This window comes from Geotrypetes seraphini, chromosome 2 (genome assembly GCF_902459505.1).
Source record: "Geotrypetes seraphini chromosome 2, aGeoSer1.1, whole genome shotgun sequence".
Classification (NCBI taxonomy): domain Eukaryota; kingdom Metazoa; phylum Chordata; class Amphibia; order Gymnophiona; family Dermophiidae; genus Geotrypetes; species Geotrypetes seraphini.
This window is the reverse complement of record NC_047085.1, coordinates 392,918,066-392,942,180: the sequence shown is the minus strand read 5'-3', so window position 1 is coordinate 392,942,180 and position 24,115 is coordinate 392,918,066. Positions and strand designations below refer to the sequence as shown.

Here is a 24,115-nt window from a genome sequence, read left to right as displayed (position 1 = left end):
CGACCAGGTTGGTTTACTCAGTACCCCACGATCCCTCTATCCCTCAGGAATCCATCCAATCCCTGCTTGAATCCCTGTACCGTACTCTGCCTGATCACTTCCTCCGGTAGCGCATTCCAAGTGTCCACGACCCTTTGGGTGAAAAAAAACTTCCTTGCATTTGTTTTGAACCTGTCTCCCTTCAGTTTCTCAGAATGCCCCCTCGTATTTGCTGTCCCCTTCAGTCTGAAGAATCTGTCCCTATCCACCCTCTCTATGCCCCTCATGATCTTGAAGGTCTCTATCATATCTCCCCTGAGTCTCCTTTTCTCCAGAGAGAAGAGCCCCAGCCTATCCAGCCTCTCGGCGTATGAGCTATGTACGCGCACTTACGGTATATCTATAAGAATGCAGTCAGAGCCTGGAGTACTACAGTACTGCAGCAGAAAAACCAAGTCAGCAGCAGTTGCCACAGCTGAAAGCTGTCACACACTGTGGAGCCCTTAAACACAGGATTGATCTCCTCCTCCCGCCAACCCGAGACTGGCGTGAACTGCTACCACCCGATATCAGCATCCAAGGCTGCTCTTGCCAAGACCTTATCTCAGGGCACCAGCTTCCTTCTCTCCACTTCCATTTGACACCACATGGACTTCTGCTGCGCTTAACAATATTTTCTCAATATAATTAAACAGTGTTCTTTGGGGACATTAATCAGGACTACAGGCACAAGAAATAAATAATAATCTCTGAATTCCCCGATTGCTTAGTAGCCAAACCACTTAAGACGCATTGATTAAATCAGGGTCAGTAGAACCTGCAGACATCACCAAGCAGTAAAATACATTTGCATTGTGGGCAACTATCAAAAGCTGCTTTAGAGGAAAATTTTGGTGTTTTTTTTAAAAAAAGGTACTTGTGCTGAAAATGCAAGCTTTTTATAGTTTTGCCTCAAGCTGTATTGCATATTTAGGGCAATTCAGTAAGGAAGACCCTGTCATTTACTCACACACACACATAAACACTACCTCATAAGCATTACGAGGGGTTCTCAGCCCAACCAAGAAGAGAATAATGTGGAGCCATGAAATGTACAAGCTATTCCACACTATTCTTGACACTTTTCATTTCATTTTAGATCATTGTTAAGTTTCAAGTTTATAAAAAATTTGATTAATTGCTTATTCAAAATTCTAAGCGATATACAAAACAGTAAAATTACAAATTTTGGTGGGAGGGGGGGAACAAAACAAACGAATAAGACTAATTTGACAAAAACATATTAAACAAAGGGAAGAAATGGGGAAAGAAATACAAGTTGTTGATAGTAAATAAGACAAGTAGGGGGGGAAAAAAAAAAAATCAATAGAAAGGGTGAGAGCGGTGGGCTTCAAATACTTTGGGAAATAGGATTCAATTGAGGCTCCTAATCTAGCTTTCTAGCAGTCAAATGCATCTTTAAAAAGAAAGCATTTTAACTTGCTCTTAAATCTGCCTAGATTGCGTTCTTCCCTTAAATAAATAGGGAGGGAATTTCATGTTTGGGGGGTTGGGGGGCTGTGACAGAAAAGATGAATTGCCACCGTGTGGTAATATTATTGAGAGAGGAAACAATTAATAAATGTTGGTCATTTGACCTAAGTAATCTTGTTGGAGTGTGGGGAATCAATAATCTATGAAAGAAGGTGGGAATTTCATAAAGAAGAGATTTGAGTTAGTAGACTTAATTTACATGCGGTGAGCAACTGGAAGCCAATGCGCTTTCTTAAGGAGGGATGTCATATGGTCAAATTTCTTAGCTTTCATTATGAATTTAATTGAAGCATTTTGGATAATCTGTAAATGTCTGGTTTCTTTTTGGGTTATTCCCTTAAATAGAGCATTACATGGCTCCACATCATTCTCTTCTTGGTTGGACTGAGAACTTTTCTGTACAATCAATATGTATATTTGCAAAAAGGGGGGGGGGAAGGCATGGGTGGAGCATAGGCAGGGCTCCCACTTCAGGATAAAGCTATTCATAAAAAGGAACAGATGGGGGGAGAGAAAAGGCTATAAGAAATATTTCAAGATGTTTCAATATCCTTTGATATACTTCTCTCTTGTGCCTTTTCTACCTAGCAGACCTCATTCAGTTCGTGCTCCATCTAAATCAGGGTTCTGAAGTCCCTCCTTGAGGGCCGCAATCCAGTCAGGTTTTCAGGATTTCCCCAATGAATATGCATGAGATCTGTATGCATGCACTGCTTTCAATGCATGTTAATTGGGGAAATCCTGAAAACCCAACTGGATTGTGGCCCTCAAGGAGGGACTTTGAGATCCCTGATCTAAATTCATCCTTGAGTCGGACGCTAAAGTGAAAACCTAAAATACAACAGAAAATCTCTAGCAAGACTTGCAGAAAGCAATCCACAGATTGGAAAAAGAGCAAAAACTGTACCATCTAACTCTACAAAGTTGGCAGACACTTATCCTAAACGATTTATGGCTACGATTGCTGCAACAACAACAAAATCTTCCATCAAGCACCAAGTCAAGTGGTGAACACTTAGGCAATCAAGATTCCACTTTCTTACTCACTACTTGAATATCTCTGAAAGATTAGAGCAAGTGGAGATCAAAGAAACAAGCTCCTATGTTAATGTATTTGGAGGGTTTTTTTGTATAGCAAAAATGTGAAACGTACAAGGAGGTTTAAAAACACTTAAAAAAAAAAAAAAGAATTTGCTGCACATATTTAGGTCATTAATGGGGGAATTCATCAACAGATGCTACCATGTTAGCACGTGTTAAACACTAAAGATGCCTGTAGGAATATAATGGGCATCCACCCGATGATGAATTTCCCCTAAATCACATTCCACATGTCTTGGATGTAGGCGCTAACATTTTGCTAGCTTTATTTCTGGATCACTCCTATTGTCCCTTTCTCTTGTCAGAGCTTTTGTCTCCAGAATTGAGAACGATGACCTGTACAGAAGGATTATGGCCTACGTTTTCTTTTGGTTACATCTCTACCCATCCAATCTAGCATCCCTATGGTTCTGCCTACTACCTTATTATATTACTTTTCTACCTTGAGATGATCAGACACCATCACCCCAAGGTGTTTCCCAGTCATAAGAATAACAGAAAGTCACATCCTTTGTTCATTTTTCCACCTATTAAGGGATGCAAAAGTAAACTTTACCTTGAACATACCTTAGCATATCAAGCAGTTCATCACGACAAAGATTTTCGATACCTACTGTCTACAACTAGCTCTTATGAACAGTTTAGAAAACTTTCCTTTTCTCAAAATTTCTGAACTAATCATCTTTATTGTACCATTTTTATAAATTTTATAGAACCAACGGTTATGCGGTCTAGAAATCTGGTGTTATGTTATATGTTTTGCCTCATTCTTCCCTTTACCTTCATATTATCATTCCCTCTGATTTCCATGCTCAAAATGCAACATTGCATTTGTTTGCAAAGCCTTGAGCCTTCTTAGATATTGGGTCATTTTAGGCTCATGGGCATAATTTTTCTACTGTATATCTGAAGGGAGAGTCGGTCACAATTCTATTAAGTGACTTTTTGTTGAGTATCACACCTACAGCTTGCTTGTTGACCTCTTTTTCATCTGCACATTTTAAAAATTAGCCCCTTTTTTGTCTCACGGTGCAGGAAAGGTTAGAGAGAAGGTTTTAAAAGATTATGAACTGAAAAAGAAAAAAAAAGGCTTGGCAAGGTAAGAATTTAGGATGAAAATGGTAGCTTACAAAATTTGTCACTGAAACTGCTCAACACCTTTGGATTTGTTTATTTTTTTTTTAAGTGTAATTCAGTTTAGTGAACTAAAAATGAAACCAACTGCTCAGCTAGCTTAAACAGCATCATGGTCTAAAAATGTGCTTCAAAATGAAAAGTTTGTGTATACAACAGCCAGGAAACTGCACAAACCCACAGCCAGCTACTAAAGATTTGTATCTTACATAGATTAATAGTTTTTCATCTTAAAACAATGAGGTCCATGAAAGTTAATTTGCAAAGGAAAGTCTGCAGCTCTGCCTATGCCCCAGTCATGCCTAGGCCCTTTGCAAATCAGAATGACCAAGCAGGACCAGATTAGCATTAGTCCCTAGGTAAACATAGGGTTACTATACGACTGAAGTACCTGTATGTAAACCATTTTGAATATGGTTTTATAACTACAAAAAGATGATATACAAGTCCCAATCCCTTTCCCTTTTTGCAGATGACAAAGATTTGCAACAGAATTAGGCACACTGGAGGGAATAGAAAATATGAGAAGAGATCTGCGAATGTTGTAAGAATGGTCTAATGTCTGGCAGATAAAATTTAACATGAAGAAGTGCAAAGTGATGTATCTGGGGAGTAAAAAATCCAAAGGAGCTGTAAATGCTTGGGGTGGGAAGCCGATATGCATGGACACATGGTATAATAGTGTAAGGATCTCAAGGCTGCGAATCAATGTAACAAAACGGTGACCATAGCCAAAAGGATGCTGGGATGCATAGAGAAGAATTGCCAGCAGAAAAATAGAAGTGTTGATGCCCCTGTACAAGTTGTTGGCGAGGCCCCACGTACAATATTGTGTTCAGTTCTAGAGACCATACCTTTCTAAGGATGCAAGACGACAAAGTGGTCCAGAAGAAGGCAACAATGATATTGGAATTGCATCAAGAGGCGTTTGAGAAGAACAGAAGCAAAAAAAAAAAAGACAGAATTACGTGTTGACATTAGGCTGCAGCTCTTGCTCCTGCTGGCCCACCACCAACCCACCCAAAAATTCTGCAAGGGGAGGAAGCGGGAGGAGTCTAATCATGCATTGTGGCCCAGAGTTCCCCCATGAAAGTACCAAGTGCACCTTTCCTTATGCTAAGGTACCTAAAGTTTCCATTCACTGCTCAACGTGAAGCACGTCTCCTCCTCTAGCAAGATGACAATTTACAGTTATAACTGCTATGATGTGTCCCATCCTCCAAAACAGACACATTAAAAGCCACAAAACGAAACCACATGTTCAAGCATTAAAATAATGCTATTTAAACTCTCTCCATTATTTCCTGCTTCAAATTATATACAGGAACAGGGGCTGTGCCAGTCACTGCACATCAGTGTTAGTCTCACAGATAGAGAGCCGAAATCTCTGAACAGCCTGGATGAAAAGAAAAATGTTCTTGAAACATTTGCCAGTGTCAGCAAACAGGAATGACACAGCAGCAGATCCTTCTTTCCTAATGGGCCTTATCCAGAGTAGAACAGCACAGTGACCCAAACTTCCTTACAACAGGCAAAAGAATTCTAGCAGACACACCACCCTCTGAGTCCTGGCTCTTCTCAGCCACAAATATAATGAACAGAGGGGATAAATTTACTAAAATTGTTATGCATTTATAGGCTCGGCTTTACCCCAGATGAACCCAGTACCCTGTACCCAGTACCCTGATGAACTATAAACATGGTGGCACTACTGTTCTACCTCTTTCCACCCCCTGGGGGTTACATCAGCACTCTATTCAAATTGTGACTAGCTTTTGGAGGTGGACACAAGGAACATAATAGCCTTACTGGGTCAGACCAATGGTCCATCAAGCCCAGTAGCCTGTTCTCACGGTCGCCAATCCAGGTCACTAGTACCTGGCCAAAATCCAAGGAGTAGCAATATACCAGGGATCTCAAAGTCCCTCCTTGAGGGCCGCAATCAAGTCAGGTTTTCAGAATTTTCCCAATGAATATGCATTGAAAGCAGTGCATGCACATAGATCTCATGCATATTCATTGGGGAAATCCTGAAAACCTGACTGGATTGCGGCCCTCAAGGAGGGACTGAGACTCCTGCATATACCATGCTATTGATACAGGGCAAGCAGTGGCTTCCGCCGTGTCTTTCTCAATAACAGACTATGGACTTTTCACTCCAGGAACTTGTTCAAACCTTTTATGCACACTGTATAGATCACTGTGGTTTCTGTACACAGAGCTTTCCAGGTATTGTAACTCAATGTTCTAGCATCTCTCTCTTCTTGGAATTATATCCTGGCACACTAGGGACACAGACATGATTGGGCTAGATGTTCAATATCCACATAAAGTGTGAAATCCCTCTAGTCTCATTACTGTTTAAGTAGTGCCAAACCATATTCTGGGAGGGCTGCTCCAGATTCTTTACTGTGTAATTAGATGTAAAGTCGCTCTGAGGTATTTTGATCAGTTTCAGCCTCCATAGATACTCTCTCAGATCTCCCCGGTCTGACGTTATTGACAGGGTTATCAACTGATAGTTTTCTGGGAGGTTTAAATGAGTTGAAAGAACGCTACCACCATCTTCTAGGATAAAATGGTCTATGAAGATGGTGACAATACTATTAGGTGGGTGGTATATCTAGCTAATTTAATACGAATCTTTATACTCTACTTTACTTTAGGGACTTCACCTTGAGAAAGCATTATACTGCGAAACATGTCGGTGAAATATTGTCCCTGATTCAGACCACAGAGAAAGCTAAGTACTAGCTAATACTTATAACATTCAATGAATTTCTATGAGTTTGAAAGAAATATGTATAGTTAAGTATAAATTACGAATTAAAATCTAAAAATTTAAAAAAATAAAAAAATTAGAAAATCTAATGATCCAATAACTACATAACACAAAGCTTTAGTGTAGTGAAAATGTATTGAACACAAAGGGGTGTTTCTGAGGATCGCTAAACTCTTGAAGGGCATTATATGTGAGGGATATTGAAAGGCATTATCCCCAAATTATTGATTTAATTAAATAACTCCCATTATCACCTATTATAAAAGAGTGCTTGTTGTATGAAACCATATTCTCATGCATACACATTTATTATCTAAATTCCATACTGGCCTTCTTAAACATTCACTCAGTGTGGAGAACATGCTCTTACTTTTGGATTATGAATCAGATGTCCTCTCCCCAATGTCGAGACTTACCGTATTTTTGGTCTATAAGATGCACCCCCCTGTAGAGGAGGAAAAACCAAGGAAAAAAAATTTCCTCCTCTCCAGGGGGTTGCATCTGGTGGTCTGGTGCTAAGCAGCCTGAAGCAGCCAGCCCACAGCTAATGTCAGTTCTCAATGAGAACTGACCTCAGCCGATCACTGAGCAGCACGGGACCAGGCAGGAAGTGCAAAAGGTCGTGCTCCTGCGTTGCGCCGCTCTGCTTCCAAAGCCAGCCATCTAGCAGGAGAGCACCACAATTTTTAAAAAGGTACTGGGGGAGGGGGAAGGTGTATTCACTCCATAAGACGCACCCACTTTTCCACCCCCTTTTTGGGGGTGGAAAAAGTGCAACTTATGGAGCGAAAAATACTGTACTTTGCACAAGGTAGTCTTAAAAGCTTCTCACAATTTCTCTAACTAATAAGAGGGAAAGATGAGGGCATAATGGCAGAAACAGTGGCATACCTTTTTGTCTGGGGGAAGGGGAGCCCAAGCTCCACCCTTAATACCACTTCTACTACATATAGTATTTCTAAGCACTACTAAGTGTGCGCAATGCTGTACACACACACAAAAAAAACCCCAAAAAGATAATACTTACTTGCAGAATTTACAATCTATTCAAGAAAAATAAACAAAACAAAACAAAACATCATGAGTACTAAACAACTGAATAGGTGGTTAAGAATTAAAAGCAACCTTACCGCTAGGAAAAGCCTGTGACGCCCAGATTGCAAAACTCCTAAACTGTCTCTCGGAAATCAAAAACTGGACGTTCCATAAACAAACTACAATCAAATGCCTCTAAGATGGAACTCCTTTGGTTTTGCAAAGGACGATGTGACCGTGCCTGTCCCTTGCTGGGACTCAACTACCATAACTTCAAAAGACCAAGGGTGCAGCCTAGGAATACGCCTCGACTGCAACCTATCATTTCCTAACCATATCTCCCATGTGGTATCTTCCTCATATTAAGTCCGAATTCATCCAACTACTCCATGCCTTAGTACTGTCCCGCATGGATTGCTGCAATGTGCTATTCAATGGTCTCACGGCAAAGAAAACGTACATTGACTTCAGTGTGTTCAAAATGTGGCGATCAGGCTTCTAACAAAACTTCCACGCCCGTGACACTGTCTCCCAAATTCTGGCGTCTGCTCACTGGCTACCTGTAGCTAAACGTTGCGTCTTCAAGGGCCCGATTCTAGCATTCAAATTCTTGCACGACATGGCACCGGGCTACGTGGTGGCTAAGCTTCCTCCATATGTACCAAACCCCTCTCTCCACTTCCAGGCTGAAATACGCCTTAAAAACGTCCCCTGGTCATGCCCTGCAACTGCAAACTGCCAAACGACATTCCTACTACATACCAACCCACTAGAAAATCGACTGCCCCTGCAGATCAGATCCCTTGAAGGACACCTCAATGTTAGGAAAGCAATTAAAAACATACCTCTTCACCTAATCCTTGCCCTTGACTGATGGACTACAAAGAAATGTACATTGGTATCAGAACCTGTTATGCGTCACCTAAGGAAAGCTTATAAGGCAAAATCTGGTATTATAGCTATGGCAAATCCAACCTATAAACTGTCTGTTGTCAATTAGGATAAAACTTGTAATGCAGAATAACCAGGGTAAATTATAACCAGTAAACTGGAACCAGTTATTTGGACAAGCTAAGTACTAACATTTTTTTGTACTATACAACTCGTGACAGAAGTTCTAGCATAGCTGTAATAGCTAGCAACAGAATAATTTATGAACATACAACTAGGAGTGAACTTTCATTGAACACTGCAATGTTTGGTGGGTGAGGAGGAGATATCAGCCTTCATGTCTCCGAGCAGAGTTCTATCCATCATTTGATAAATATTGAGTTGAAAATTTATTCTCAATATTATTGATGGCGTGACTTTTTATCAGTCATAGTTACTTCTTTTGTCACTCAACAATAACATAACAGTTGAGTTAATTACCCCTTCAGTGTTTATGAGCTGAAAGGAATGAGCATACGTCCGGCTGGACTTTTACCTACAAAGATATGGGGGAGAAGTGTGTGGGGGGGGTGTAGACTCGGGGAGGGGGAGTCTAGTGACTTGAGTGTTGCTGGTTGGGGAGGGGATCCCTGATCAGCTGGGTACGATTCTGTAACTAGCACCTATGACATGGGAGCCAGTTAGCGAATCGGGGGAGGGGGCAGTGCTAGGTATCTGTCCAGGATTCTGCAGAGGAAGCCGATATGCGATTCTCAGCTGCTTCTTAGGCAGCTGTCAAGACCAGCGTCCTATACAGAATATGCCTCCGAGTGAATACAGCATTTTGAACTTCCCTTCTGAGAATTGGTTTTGGATGCTTAGATGCATGGATGCTAGTCTATGGAGTCTTTTGAAGTTTGGTTACTCTGAACATGAGTCTCTTATTATGTAAAACTTGAATGCCTTCTCACTTGGAGAAACTTTTGGCTGAGCGGCTGGACCAGACATGTTGCGCTATGGCTTTGTCAGGGATCTGCTCGTTGCCGCTGTCATCTGATCCACATACAAAGTTTTTAAGTAAGATCCAGCCACTCAGTCTGCTGATAAGTATTAAAAGACTTAAACAACCATTGAGATAAGTAAATTTATATTACATGTTGTAAAAAACGGCAATATAACCTAGATCTGTGAGGATTTAACACATAATTCTCCCCGCTAAAAGAGATTACATATAGGGTGGAGGAGTGGTGTTTTTCAGGTCTATAGGTTATGAAAGTATGAAGATTTAATTAAAGAATATTTATCTATTAAAGAATACCAAGAACTTGAAGGAATTGAAGAAATTTTTGACTTAGAGATTAAAGATACAACATTACAATGGGAGGGAATAGGCATCCTTCCTGCTGTTGGGGAGGGGGGGGGGTGTTGCTTGGCAGCTGCATAATTTTCTGGCAGGTCTGAGCTGTCAAGCCTTACTTTCCTGTCAATGCCCGATTCAACCACACTCAGCTCACACTCGCAACAGTTCAGAGCCGATGGAAAATTTTGTTCACAAATATAGGACAATGAGGTTAAGGAATTACTCAGCAATAATAGAGAATTGCTCAGAGTGCTCATTTAAATATTAATGACCTAGTCGGAAAACTGCTAGGAAGCTCGGGAAAGACTTAGGTAAGTTGTTTTGTTAATCCGCCGCTAAAATACATGAATGCTAAACAGGCTAGAACTGGTTTACAATCATAGTAAAGTTTTGAGAATCTTCCCCCCATAGTCTCTCCACTATGATTTTGTCCTCTCCAAGTACCCCTTTTGCCATGATCTAAAGGTGCAAATGACTCCCTCACAGGCTTCTTGCTTGTAACATACCTAAATAAATTTTTTTTTTTAAGAGTGTTTGCCTCTAGAGCAAGCTTCTTTTCCAGTTCTCTCTCTGCCTTCATCAATGCTTTCATGCTGCTTCTATGTATGTGGAAATGCCTAGGAGGTAGGTTTTCAGCGATATTGCTAAAGCGTTGTCTGATAAGATTTGTCTCTTCTCCCTCTCTCCCCTTCCACCATCTCTTCCCTTTTCTCTCCCCTTCCCCTGCATCTCTGTGTACCATCTCCTCCCTCTTTCCCTCTTCTCAGGTCCAAAATCAGTCTTCCCCCTTCTATAGTCTGGGATCTTTCCCCTCTCCTTCCCACATTTTAGCATCTCTCTCCCCTCCTCTCCTCTTTGTGGTCTGGCATCTGCGTTTCCCTTCCCCCACTTTAGTGTGGAATTTCTCTATCATCCTTCCCTAGTATGGCATCTCCTTCCCCTCTCCCATCCAGTGGTCCAAAACCTCTCTCCTTCCCTTCCCCTCTTTCTGTGGTCTGGTATCCCTCTTCACTCCTTTCTTTTCATCCCCTTGCCTGGCATCTCTCTCTCTCTCTCCTTCCCTTCCCTCTCCCATGGTCTGGGATCTCTATCTTCCCAGTCCCTTTCTTCCCCTGAAGGTCTGGCATCTTTCTTTCCCTTTCCTCCCCATACCCATTATCCAGCACCTCTATTACCCTCCCTGTATTCCTCTCTCTGTTGTTTAGCACCTCTCTCTCCTTCCCTCCCCCCTCCCATGGTCTGGCATCTCTATCTTCCCGGTCCCTTTCTTCCCCTGAAGGTCTGGCATCTTTCTTTTTCTTTCCTCCCATTCCCATGGTCCATCATCTTTCTGTTATCCTCCCCATGCAATTCCCCTTGCACCCGGTGGAATCTGGCGCTTGCTCATCATTCTTGCTCCCAGCAGTGTGCTTCTACTCTTCAGGCCACCAGCAACATGAGTGAAGTAAGCACACTGACTTTGGTAGTCAAAAAGCTCTCTCTCTGCTACTGCTTCCCTCCAGAGGTTAACTTAAGGTCAGATCCCTAGATCACTTGTTATCAATCTCTTCCCTCCAGCTTTTTGACCACTCCCCAACCCAGACTCAACCTCTTCATCCCATTTCTTTCTCCACCCTACCCCCTGCAGGGTTCCTACCACAGTAAAAATGGCCAACAAGACTACTACTGGAAATCTCGGTGGCCATTTTTACTGCAGAGGAAGAATGAGCATTAGTGAGTGGAAAATCGCTCCTGCCCCAATGCGCAGCTAGACCACCAGGAAATCACAGCAGGCCTTTGAGGGGGTGGTACTCTTGCTTGGGGCTTGGGTGGGGGTGCGGGCATATGCTGACCATGCCTGCAAAATCTGTCAGGTTTTGGGTTTTTTTTTGGGGGGTGGGGCTTACAGAGGAAGGGAATCACAGGGGATGAATGGTAGAATATAAACCCTTGGTATATATTCAAATTACCATTTTCCCCTAAAAAATGGGGCAAAAAAATGGTACCTCCGTTTATAGTCAAGTATGTGGTACTTTTATGCTCTTTAATCTGATGAAACCCATCCAGTGCAGCCTCATTTTCTCCAGCAGCTACACTCGTATCTCCCTTCGGCCCATGCAGCAAACTATACTCCCACTCTTTGTGCTGAAAATTATGGAGCAAATCCAGATTTCTACAGAATGTCCCCAGGAGTAGCAAATGGTAAGGGTTGTGAGAGAAAGCAAGCAGAGCAAGGCTACACATTTTTTTACATGTGTTAAATTGAGAGATAAATGTAATCATGCCAACAAAAACTTTCTTCAACATGAAACTAATATAAACAAGTACCTCCACAAGTCTATCTAGCTAAATACATTTTATAATGGATTTTTCCTCCAGGAACTTGGCTAGACCTCTTCAAGACCCCACTATATTAGCTACCTTATCTATATCCTCCAATGATGGAGTCCAGAGCTTAACACTATGGCATGTAAAATATGTTTTCTAAGGGAGGCTGTGAGCTTGTGCTACTGTGATTCATGGGATGGTGACATGGATGGACTTCAGAGCGCTGCCCATTGCATTGTTACACAGATCAGAAGGAGATGGGAGCCAGAGCTCCGGGTTGACTTGTAGCAAGACCAATAAATTAAAGAGGAAATGAAGAACAGAGAAAGCAACAGCTATGACTGGAGAGCATAAGAACATAAGAAAAGCCTTACTGGGTCAGACCAGTGGTCCATCAAGCCCAGTAGCCCGTTCTCATGGTGGCCAATCCAGGTCCCTAATACCTGGCCAAAACCCAAGGCATAGCAACATTCAATGCTACTGATCCAGGGCAAGCACAGGCTTCCCCCATGTCTTACACAAGACTTACTTGAACTTATGACTAAAGTACAAGTGTAAATATCATATAGAGAACTGAACGATCTCAAGCGCTCACAGGCTAAAAGTCTGATGCATATTTCAAACTAATGACCCTATCGTGAGCTATCATTGATCTTATATGTTCTCTAATTTTCAAAAAAAAATTTTGTATTAAATAGTTTTTTTATATATTATTTTTTTATAAAGCAATTTAAATTTTTTTGTATATATAAATCAGTTTCAACTGTTATATTGGTCTTCAAATGTATCCCATTTTAAGAATAAACTCTATGAAGGATTTTAGCTTCAAGAATATAGGGTACTTAGCTTCCCAGCTTAGCTTCCCCCATGTCTTAACAACAGACCATGGACTTTTCCCCCAGAAAATTGTCCAAACCTTTCTTAAAACCAACTACGTTATCTGCTCTTACCACAAGCTCTGGCAATGTGTTCCAGAGCTTAACTATTCTCCGAGTGAAAAAAAAAATGTCCTCCTATTTTAGAATTAAAAATAAATAAATATACCTCTTTGTTAGAAAAACAATGCTCAGTTTGTAACCATAGTAACATGCAATGGGATCTACTGTGACCCCTGGTTTAAGCTGTCTTCATTGCAATCCCTGCATAGGGACAATAAAAACAGCAAAGTGGAATGATGGGACAAGGATATTCTCTGCTCTATATTTGATTCTTCAATTACATTAACTCTGTAATGAATGTTCTGAAGTCAAAGCAAAACAGAAAAAACAGATGTTATACAAGGCTCGAGTTTAATTCATCCCCTTTCTAGAATGCCAATCTTTACAGGAAAAAGGCAAGAGCAGACAGGTTACCAGCCATAGAAAAATGACACAAGGACAAAGTGTGTCCCCATCCCATCTCTTTCGTACAAGAAGCAAGCAACTGTCTTATTGAAAATTATGAAACTAGCATGCTGGAGTTTGAATTTGCGAGGACAGGGTGGAGATAAGGAGAAAACTTGTCCCTGTGTCATTCGCTAACCAGTTATATCAGACATTTTCTTGTAATCTACGAGGGGTGCTGAAAAGTTCTCAGCCCTACCAGAAAGGGAAAGATGTGGAGCCATGAAACTTACAAGTTATTCCACATATTCACCCTTAAGTTCAACACACTTGGCACATTGTGTATGAAGTTTCTGTAACCTTAAAAAAAAAAAAAAAAAAATTACTCCGATGTCTGGTCACTGATATACTACTCCGCTGCTGCAATCACCTCCAAATTACTCAAATTGTTGCCCTTTCAAACTCTTTTTAAGGTTTGGAAACAGAAGTCTGATGGGCCAAGACCTGGTGGGTAGGGTGGATTTTCTTGAGACAATGGTTCAGGCTCTGATGACATCAGAGAGGCCTAACCTTCAGGTGTGAATACGGAAAAACACAGGTCTATGCACCGAAGCCCCAACTGTGTCAAAACATCCATTGTTTTGCCAGCCTTGTGAGCAGGTGCAATGTCTTGCAAAAAAAGAGAACTCGCTTTCCGCAGCTTCCCTCTCCTTTTTTCTTTCAATGCTTCCTTTGATCAGCAGAGCAAGTTACAGTAGTATTCTGCATTAACCATTTGGTCCTTTGGATGATGTAACCTTCCTGATCCCAGAACGGTGGGCATGACCTGTTCTGCTGATTTTTTGGGGTCTTGAATTGTCACGGCCTAGGACAGGGGTAGGCAATTCCGGTCCTCGAGAGCCGGAGCCAGGTCAGGTTTTCAGGATCTCCACCATGATTTATGTATGAGATGGATTTGCATGCACTGCCTCCTTGAGATGCAAATCTCTCTCGTGCTTATCCTGAAAATCTGACCTGGCTCCGGCTCTCGAGGACCGGAATTGCCTACCCCTGGCCTAGGAGAACCTGAGTGCTATCACTGCACGGCCTGTTTTGTTTCAGGATCATAGTAGTGTAACAGTGTTTCATCAACAGTAACTAGCTATTCCAAACAGTTGGCACTAGCTCACTGAAAATTATTTCTTTGCAGCTCTGTCCACTCAACGTTGTTTCTCGTCGGCATTCAAACATTTAGGCACACACTTGGCTGACAGCTTCTGCATATCCAGCTGCTCATGGATTTTACACCCAATATGTTCCCTGGATATCTGTAGTGGCTCAGCAATTGTTTTAGCTGATACTCGCTGATCTGTCAAAACCAACAATTTCAGTAGTTAACACTGTTTGGGGCCACCCGGTCTCTGTCTCGAAATCTCAAAATTTGCACACCACTTCTTCACTGTGGATATGATGGGCATTCGTCACTCAATGTTTGCAATCATACATTCATGTACATTTCCTTTGGAGTTTCCGTCTGCAGGAATAGGAACTTCATGAAGGCTTGAGAGTTCCACACTTGAAAATTCCACACTTTTCGTTGACACGGTTCAATCAATGCTCTGAAACAATGTCAAAACATAGCATTACGATTCTAAAAATTGGAACTTTACAAAATAAAACAACACTCTTTTCAGCTATAGTGGCAAAATAATGCTCTGAATTTAGGAAGTTGGTTGGACTGAAAACTTTTTAAAAAACCCTCGTATTCTAGTTCCAATAAAACAGCTGGATTTAAAAGAAAAAAAAAAAAAAATAGAACAAAATCCAGCTCTTTCCATATATGCAAATTCTCAGCTATTAAGCCATCTCTAGATTTGTTCCACAAAAGACATAATAAAAAGCAGCAAAGAGCAGCCACTTTCCACGCAAAAACAGATGCTTTCTTTCCCACCCCACAGTAACTGCCTAGCTGGTGTTCATGCAATTTTGAAGCAGAAGTAAAAACTAGAAATTGGATGCGTGTAGGACACATGGCTTAAATGATTTGAAAACAATTTACCTCAGTCCCTTTTCCATTCAGCAGAAAAGGTTTCTAAACATTTTTGGAAAGAAAGCTTGTTCAAATAAAAATACTAAGAATGTTATTTTAAAAATCACATTAAAATTAGAAATAAAACAGGAATGTCTAAACATTACATATAAAAGCTAGCTTAACAGGTGATGTACCACATTCTGAGAAAGTAAAGGTAACTCCATTAAACTAAACTAAACCTTAGGTTTGTATACCGCGCCATCTCCACAAGCGTAGAGCTCGGCACGGTTTACAGGGTTAGATTGAAAAGGAGCTACAATTATAGGAAAGGAGCTAGGAAGACAAAGATAAACACTTTTTTTTTTTTTTTAGTGTAAACTTATAAGTTATAAAAAAGGGGCAGCAAAAGATGAATGTTTCTTTCATTTCTCAAACATGCGATGAGCCTGCATTTATACAACAACCTTTGAAAACAGCGCGATAGATGCCAAATTGCTGTCTCTTCTTCAAATGTAGTGCAAGTCATTCAGTGCAAAAACACATGAAGGAGGCCGCTAGGGTGGTGTGGCAGGCTAGATGCTTACAACAATAATCAACTTACACAAGCAACATATTTTTAAAAAGCACAACGCTAACAGTCCAGAACCAGGAAAATGTGATAGAAAAATACAGAAATAATTTCCATTGTTTTGGGTGCCACAGTCATCATGATCAAAAAGAATTTCAAAACACACCTGAATAAGTTGCCCTTCTTATGAATTCCTGAGGGAAGCTCTCTTTGGCACAACACAAGATTTACAGCCAGCATTAGCGGTACATTTGAGAAACTGAAATCACGCTACACATGGCCCTAGCTTAGGAGCGAGGTTCATTCCCGTCACGATATGCGCAAAACTGATCCACCTGGAGAAACTGCTCCCCTCCACAAACCAGAGTGACACCTCAGTAGGCGAGCACTGCATCAATGACTATGGCGAGAGCACTAAGGGCTCCTTTTACGAAGGTGCGCTAGTGTTTTTATCACGCGCACTGGATTAGTGCGCGCTATCTACCGCCTGCTCAAAAGGAGGCGGTAGCGGCTTGTGCGCACGGCAATTTAGCGTGCGCCATTCCGCGCGTTAAGGCCCTAGCGCACCTTCGTAAAAGGAGCCCTAAATGGAAATATTAAAACAATCCAGGAACGTGAGGAGTGTGTGGCGCAGTGGTTGGATCTACAGCTTCAGCACCCTGGGGTTGTGGGTTCAAACCCCGCGCTGCTCCTTGTGACCCTGGGCAAGTCACTTAATCCTCCATAGCCCCAGGTACGTTAGATAGATTGTGAGCCCACCAGGACAGAGAGGGAAAATGCTTGAGTACCTGATTGTAAAAAACCGCTTAGATAACCTTGATAGGCGGTATATAAAATCCTAATAAACTTGAAAACTTGAAACTTGAACGCAAGACCTTTTGAAGTTTAAATAATTCATATTTTGACACCCACCAGAAAAGGACTTGGCAAAGATCTGAGTTTTTTTTTTTTAATCACCTTATAATAACCATAAAAATTATACTGCTTTTATCACCCATCATTCTCTCACTCACCCCTTTTCCCATAAAGCGGTCGGTCACTGGGAATGTTCTGGTTCACTTACATATTCTGAAGTGTCATTTCTTCCTCATTTTTGACCCACAGAAGTTATTACTTTCAAAAGATAAGAAAAAATGTCCTGGCATTTAGTCCAATATGAAGTATCATTTTCATCTTCTTTTTGCTTTGTTTCTATTACCGTAATCTCTAGTTTCTAAACGGAGAACAGCAGAAGCAAAGCACCACCTCTAATATAACTGGTTCCGATGGGGGAGGAGGGGGAGGAGAGGGAAGGATCTAAGAATATTTTTCTTTGTACCGGAAAATTGGCTTACAGCTACATTGTTAGTTCTTAGTTCCACCACGCAAACAATCTAGGAACATAAAGAGTCGCCATACTGGGACAGACCATCAAGCCCACTTGTTTCCACCAGTGACTAACCCAGGTGACAAGTACTTGGCAAGATACCAAAGGGTAAAATATGAGAGCCAAGCAGCAGCAAAAATAAACATCTGTTTAAAAAAAAAAAATGCATACTCACTGCACAAGAGAGGTGGGGTTTTTTTTTTTTCTGTTTGTGAAAATTGGGACTAGGTCATTTAGGCAGCAGAGGCCAGCAACAACTCTTCTTGCCGGACCTCTGGAATGAGTACAACTGCATCAGGCGCCGCCGGGAGTCGAGCGCGTGCACCAGAGAAGTTTAGGGAACTTTCTTCCCCTTGCCTCTTTTGCTCTCCGCAAGAGCTGCAGTTAGTCACCGGTGAATTTCAGCCCCAATCTTCCTTACCCGACCCACGCCTCGAAACCTTTCACCTTCCGCTCCTCAGCACGCCGGCTGGCTCTGCACAATCTTGTTACCTACCTGTAGCACTCCGATCGCCAGGCTAAGGAATCGAGCCAAGGAAGCCTCTCTCCATCACCCTTTTTAAGACGAGCGCTGGGAAAAAAAAACTCCCCCTACTGCCAATCAATACAAGAAACCTCAACCACCAGAACCCTGAGCCGACTGCTCTCAAACAGCAGCGGTAGAAGAAGAACCCGGCCCGGGGGCGGCCATAACCTGCTGACTGATAGCTCCGGCAGCCAACCAGAGTGCTGCGTTGCGGCGAGGACACGTCCCATATATTTCGAGGAGGCGGGGTCTCCATGACGTCAGCTGGCTTTGGGGAGCCGCTGTCAGGTGGAGTGCTGCGTGCGATGGTGTTACGCCGGGTTGCGAGTAGCTGGAGATGTTGTAGTAGAGAATGTAGCCTGCAAATAGAGACACGAGAGAAGGGTCTGCACGATAGGCTGAGGGAGGGGGGGGGGGGTTGCTTTTGTCCGTAGAATGTTTGCCAAGATCATGAATTTATCATAAAAGGCTTCAGAGTAGTCTCTACTGCCCCCCGCAGGACAAAATTATTTTAATGTGTTGTCAAATTGTATGTCGTTAAAGTTATCTTAATCTCTATATCCATTTGTTAAGTTTTTAAAGCCCTATATTTAAAAAATTGTAATACTCCAAATGTTACTTTGTTTATAGAAGGGCTGAATTTAAGACTTTGGCACCCAAAGACTGAACAGCAAGCAGGTCCTATCTGGGAAGTTGAGGGGAAGCTGTCAGAGATCCCAACGATTGGAGAGCCAGAAGAGGACCAGAGAAAAGTCATATATCAAATTCATGACCCTGATCCTATAGTAGGCCAATGGTGCACCCTTGAAGAAACATCTGTATTTGACTCTTAGGAATGGGCTCCTCTTTGGCCCCAGTATTTGGCCCTTTCAAAATGGGGTGCCCTGGCCTAGGCAATTGTCTGTGCTGCCTATTTCTAAATCCAAACCTGATGTTTATAGTTCATGAGAGCAAAAACAACTGTGGAAATAAAAATCCACAAATATCTTTTGTAATTTCTTAATTACTGAATACACAAAAGAAACATTATTGAAAAGTGCACACCTGGATGATTTCAAAGGTTAATTTCCCCTCCTCCATTAGTAGACTGAGACCCTGATGCTCAAAAGCTTTCCTTGAAAGTAAGTGGTTAAAGCAAGAAAGCTCTGCTTCCTATGTAACAGGAAGAAAAAAAAAATAATACAGTACATTTAAAGCACTTACAGAGAAATTGGTGAGGAAATGCTGAGGGCTGCTTGGGGGATGGGCTTGTGAGCTGCATGGAGATAGGAGAAATAAGAGACAGAGAGTCTGCTGCAGGAATCTTAGGGAAAACTGCACATCATAACAGCTCTTACATTAAGAGCCCCAGAACTATTACTATGAACTGGAGAGCAAAGGGCTTAAGGCAGCACATGCTATTGGTGAGTGTGTGTGTGGAAGGAGTGCATATTTTTGAAATAATATATCCAATAAATGTTGGATATTATGAAAAATGCTGCAAATTAAACCTGCTTGTGGGCTGTTGAGCAGAAGTGTGTAATGAGAAGGTTGTGAATGAAATTCTAAATTAAGTTTGGAGTTATATTTCAAACTGGATTTTTGTGACTTCTGTTGCTAAAAAAGAAGTATTAAGTACTGGTAAATAGAGTTTTAATCCCTTCACTGTGTAAAACCACTGATTCAGTTCAGATTGCCTAATATTATTAGTGTTTAAGGCAAATGTCTTGTATTCAAATTAGTGTTCAGCTGCTATTTTTTCTGCTGGAGCACATACCTATGGTCTTTTCTAGTTGCTGGTCTGTTGAGACCTTTGCAAGTATACACCGTTGTGTGAAGTTTGGAAAATCTGAAACTATTTGTGGGGGGCTGAATGTTCTTTTGAGAACTGAGGGTCTGGAGCCTTGGGAGTGATCTATTCTCTTTGGAATTATAGGAAGTTCTGTGATGCAGAGTTCTTTCCAGTCATTCACCCCTTCAAGGAAATGCAGTAGATTGGTGAGGCAAGATTTCCCTTGACTAAATCCATGTTAGCTTTCTCTTATTAATCCATGCTTATTTATATGTTCTGGCATTCTGTTCTTTATAATATTCTCTACCATTTTGCCCGGCACTGACGTCAGATTCGCTAGTCTATAATTCCCCGGATCACCTCTGGAACCCTTTATAAAAATTGGGGTCACGTTGGCCACCCTCCAGTCTTCCGGTAAGATGCTGGAGTTTAAATAAAAATTACAAATTATTAACAATAACTCTTCAAGTTCATTTTCCAATTCTCTCAGCACTCTGGAATGTATACCATCTGGTCCAGGTGATTTGGTACAATTCATTTTGTCAAACTGACCCATTACATCTTCCAGTGTTACAGAGACCAGGGCAAAGAATTAATTTAATCTCTACACTTTGGCCTTGTCTTCTCTGAGAGTCCTTTTTATCCCTCAGTCATTTAGCAGTCCAACTGATTCTCTTCCCGGCTTCTTGCTTTTAAGATACCTAAAAAAAATTTTTACTGTGTGTTTTTGCCTTCTTAATTTATTAACACCTTGCATTTGACTTGACATTCCTTGTGCTGTTTACAATTCATTTCAGTTGGATCCTTCTTCCATTTTTTTAAGGATTCTCTTTTAGCCCTAATAATTTCCTTCACCTCACTCATTAACCATACCGGCTCCCGTTTGGTCTTCCTTCCTCCTTTTTTAACACATGGAATATATCTAGGCTGGGCTTCCATGATGGTATTTTTTAATAACATCCATGCCTGAAGCTGCTCCTCTAAGTTTCTTTTCTTTCCATTCTCATGTTATCATCTCCTTTTTAAAAGGTAAATGCTGTTGTATTGAATTTTCATGTGTGAACATATTCCAGGGATTATATCAAATGCGATCATATTATGATCGCTGTTATCAAGTGGCCCTAGCACCATTACCTCCTGCACCAATTCTTGCACTCTACTAAGAACTAGATTTAGAGTTGCTTCTCCTCTTGGCGGTTCCTGAACCTGCTGCTCCATAAAGCAGTCCTTGATTTCATCAAGGAATTTTACCTCCCTAGCATGGCCTGATGTTACATTTACTCAATCAATAATGGGGTAGTTGAAATCACCTATAATTATTGTGTTACAAGGTTTGTTGGCCTCCCTAATTTCTGATAACATTTCAGCATCTGTTCATCCTGGTCAGACGGACGGTAGTACACTCCTATCACTATCCTTTTCCCCTTACTCATGGCAGTTCTACCCAGGGCCGAATTAACCACTAGGCCAAGTAGGCACGTGCCTAGGGCCCAAAATGGTTAGGGGGCCAACTGAAGGAGACCACTCAAAAAAAAAAAATTTTCAGACAGCGATAGCCCAGCCCCCCCCCCCCCGCAGCGATCGGCAACACCGCCCTCCCCTCGATCGGCGAAACAGGGCCCCCCCAGCGAAAAAAGGGCCCCCCCGCCCCCCTCGGCGAAACAGGGCCGGCAACTGCTTTCTCCCGCCGCTCTGAAGCCTGTAAATAACTAACACACACCGCGGGGCTGTAACAGTGCGCGTGACGCTACCGGCTTCCCTTCTCCTCCTTCTTCATCAACCAAATGGGAAGTTATGTCATGAGGGGGAGGGGGGAGGAAGGAGGAAGGAAGCCTTCGGCAGCACGCGCACTGTTAGAGCCCTGCGGTGTGTGTTAAAGTTATTTACAGGCTTCGGAAGCGGCGGAAGAAAGCAGTCGCCGGCCCTGTTTTGCTGATCGAGGGGGGGCCCTGTTTTGCTGATTGAGGAGGTCCTGTTTTGCTGATCGAGGGGGGCCCCGGTGTTGCCGATCGCTGCATGGGGGGGGGGGGCGGGCTTCGGCAGAGGCAGGAGAAAGCAGTAAATGAGTGGAAGCCACAGGCCTGGGGAGGGGAAGATGGAAGGGCAGTAGAAATACATTATGTTGGAGCAGGGGATGAGAGGGAGGGAGAGAAGAGGAAATGTTGGACAAGGGCAGGAGGGGTGCTAGATCATAGGATGGCAGGGGGGAGAGGACAACAGGAAAGAGAGTGGAAGCAATCTTTGACCCTGATGGGGAGGGAAGAGAGAAGTGGTGAGATGATTAATCATGGGGAGAGGGCCAGAAGGGAATAGAGATGGGATAGTAAGATAGTGAAGGAAAAAGGACAGGGAGATGTCAGGAGAGGAGAAGCTGGGCTACAAGAATGGAGGGAGGGGATATGCTGGAAATTGTGGGACTGACCAAGGGACAGGGGTGGCAAGGACATGAATGAGAGGATGATAACCTCTAGCCCCTCACCACTTCTGCTTTCCCACATGTGCCTGACGCTGACGGCACAAGTTCTTCCCATTTCCATCATCTGCCCTATTCTCTCCCTCCCTTCACCCCAGGCAATTCACTGAGGGGGGCAGGATAACTGATGGAATTGCCTGGGGTGGAGAGAGAGAAGGGGGCAGATGATGGAAGCGGGGAGAACTTGTGCCATCAGCTTCAGGCGCATATGGGAAAGCAGCAGCAGCAGTAGTGAGGGGCCCTCACCACTGCTGCTGCTTTCCCACATGCTGAATGGGGAGAAGAATATAGAGTTAGTGAGATAGAGGAGGGATGAAGGAAAGGGGTGGCAAGCTGTGAGTAGACAGTGAAAAGAGGGAAACTGAGGACTGAATAGTAAGAAAGAATTTAATTTAGACGGAGGCAGGAAATAGAGAAGGAAGAACAGAGAAGAAAAGGGAAGAGAGAAGAGAATTCCCAGAAGCGGGGGAGACAGATATCAGATCTCAGTGGAGGAAATGAGAAGAAAGAGACACAAAAAACCACAGGGGGAGAGGAGAGATGGAATGAGAGAGATGCCAGACCATGGGGGGAACAGAGGGAAGATGATGGATGCTAGACCAAAGAGGGGTGGGGGGAGCAGAAGGAGAGATGGCAGAGGGAGGTAGAGATTTTCTGGAAAGGGCAGACACTGGATAGAAGGAAGCGAATGACAAGAAGATGAGGAAAGCAGAAACCACATGACAGAGGTAGAAAAAAAGTCTATTTTTTATTTTATTGCTTTAGGATAAAGTAATATTTTAGCTGTGTTGATAAATGTTTAGAAATAGAAATGGTGATCCTTTTATTGGACTAATTTTAATATATTTTTGGCTAACTTTCAGAGACCAAATTCTCCTTCCTCAGGTCAGGACAGGATACTGTAACAGCAGTATACTTTACTGACCTAAGGAAAGAGGATTTGGCCTCTGAAAGCTAATTTAAAAATGTATTAGTCCAATAAAATTATACCTTATTTTCCTTTTTTTGTTTTATTTTTATGTGTTAATTTGTAAAGTGATTTGTTATTTCTCTTTTTTTCAAATTTACATCTGCTATCTTTATATTTTTTTCAGTATTGGGGGATTATGCACCACTGTTTCTTCACCCCTAAACTGTACCGTTCCTTCAGTTTATAACACAAGGCAGCATGCTGAATGCTTTGCATAGAATTCCTAATTGTCACAGAACTCCCGATTGTCAGAACAGCACAGAACATTCAGCCCGCCAGTCAGCGCTAAAAACATCTTCCGTGCTTTTGTAAAAAGGGGGTAGGGAGTTTAGTAAGGGTGGTTCTGTGTCCTGTGTATATGAAAGATATGGTTTTCTGTTAGCGTTGACCAGCCTTTTTTGGCAAAATGCATCAGGCATGGTTCCTGGGAGCACCTTGAATATACCTGATTTGAATCTCCTATCTTCTTTTGTTCCATGTTGGATTCTTTGGTGGACCGCTTGCCTTGTTGTTTTGTTACAAATTAACATACATGCAGTAGAACATACTAGAGTAGTTACCCATATGTATGTATTTTTATACATACATATGGGTTACAGTTGAATGACACAGAGTGAGGCAGTTGAGAGGAGTTGCAAACTTGGTTATTAATATAGACTTATGTTTCGGATAGTATTACTGCTTTACAATGCATTTGAATACTTTTATATATGTATGGAAAGGGTTTAGAGTTAAATTCCTGGGCAAGTAGGTGGGAAGGGAAGGAAGGGGGGTTTGATCAGAGATGTTTGTGGGTTGCATAGAAGAAAAACTGTGCACTGGTATGCTAATCTTTGTTTTGATTAAAAAAAAAAAAAAAAGAAATACAAGTGGAAATAAAGAAGTAAATAAGAAAACAGATAAATGGGGGCAGGACAGGGGTGGGGCATGGATGGGGCAGGGCCGGGGGGCCCAACGTACTTGGGTGCCTAGGGGCCCTCGAAGAATTAATCCTGCCCTGGTTCTAC

At 42.2% G+C, this 24,115-nt stretch overlaps 1 protein-coding gene across 6 annotated transcripts in view; it reads right to left on the bottom strand.

Annotated features, from left to right (window-relative positions):
• OSBPL3 (oxysterol binding protein like 3) overlaps window positions 1-18,114 on the bottom strand; it is a 308,853-nt gene extending 290,739 nt beyond the window's left edge. For 5 of the 6 annotated variants that reach the window (XM_033930817.1, XM_033930820.1, XM_033930821.1 and 2 more), the window contains exon 1: window positions 17,865-18,109. The gene's annotated coding sequence lies outside the window, so the exon portion shown is untranslated. Of the gene's footprint in view, window positions 1-17,864 lie in introns of all 6 variants that reach the window. The other variant, XM_033930823.1, reaches the window with a different exon arrangement.
• Window positions 18,115-24,115: the final 6,001 nt, after the last annotated feature.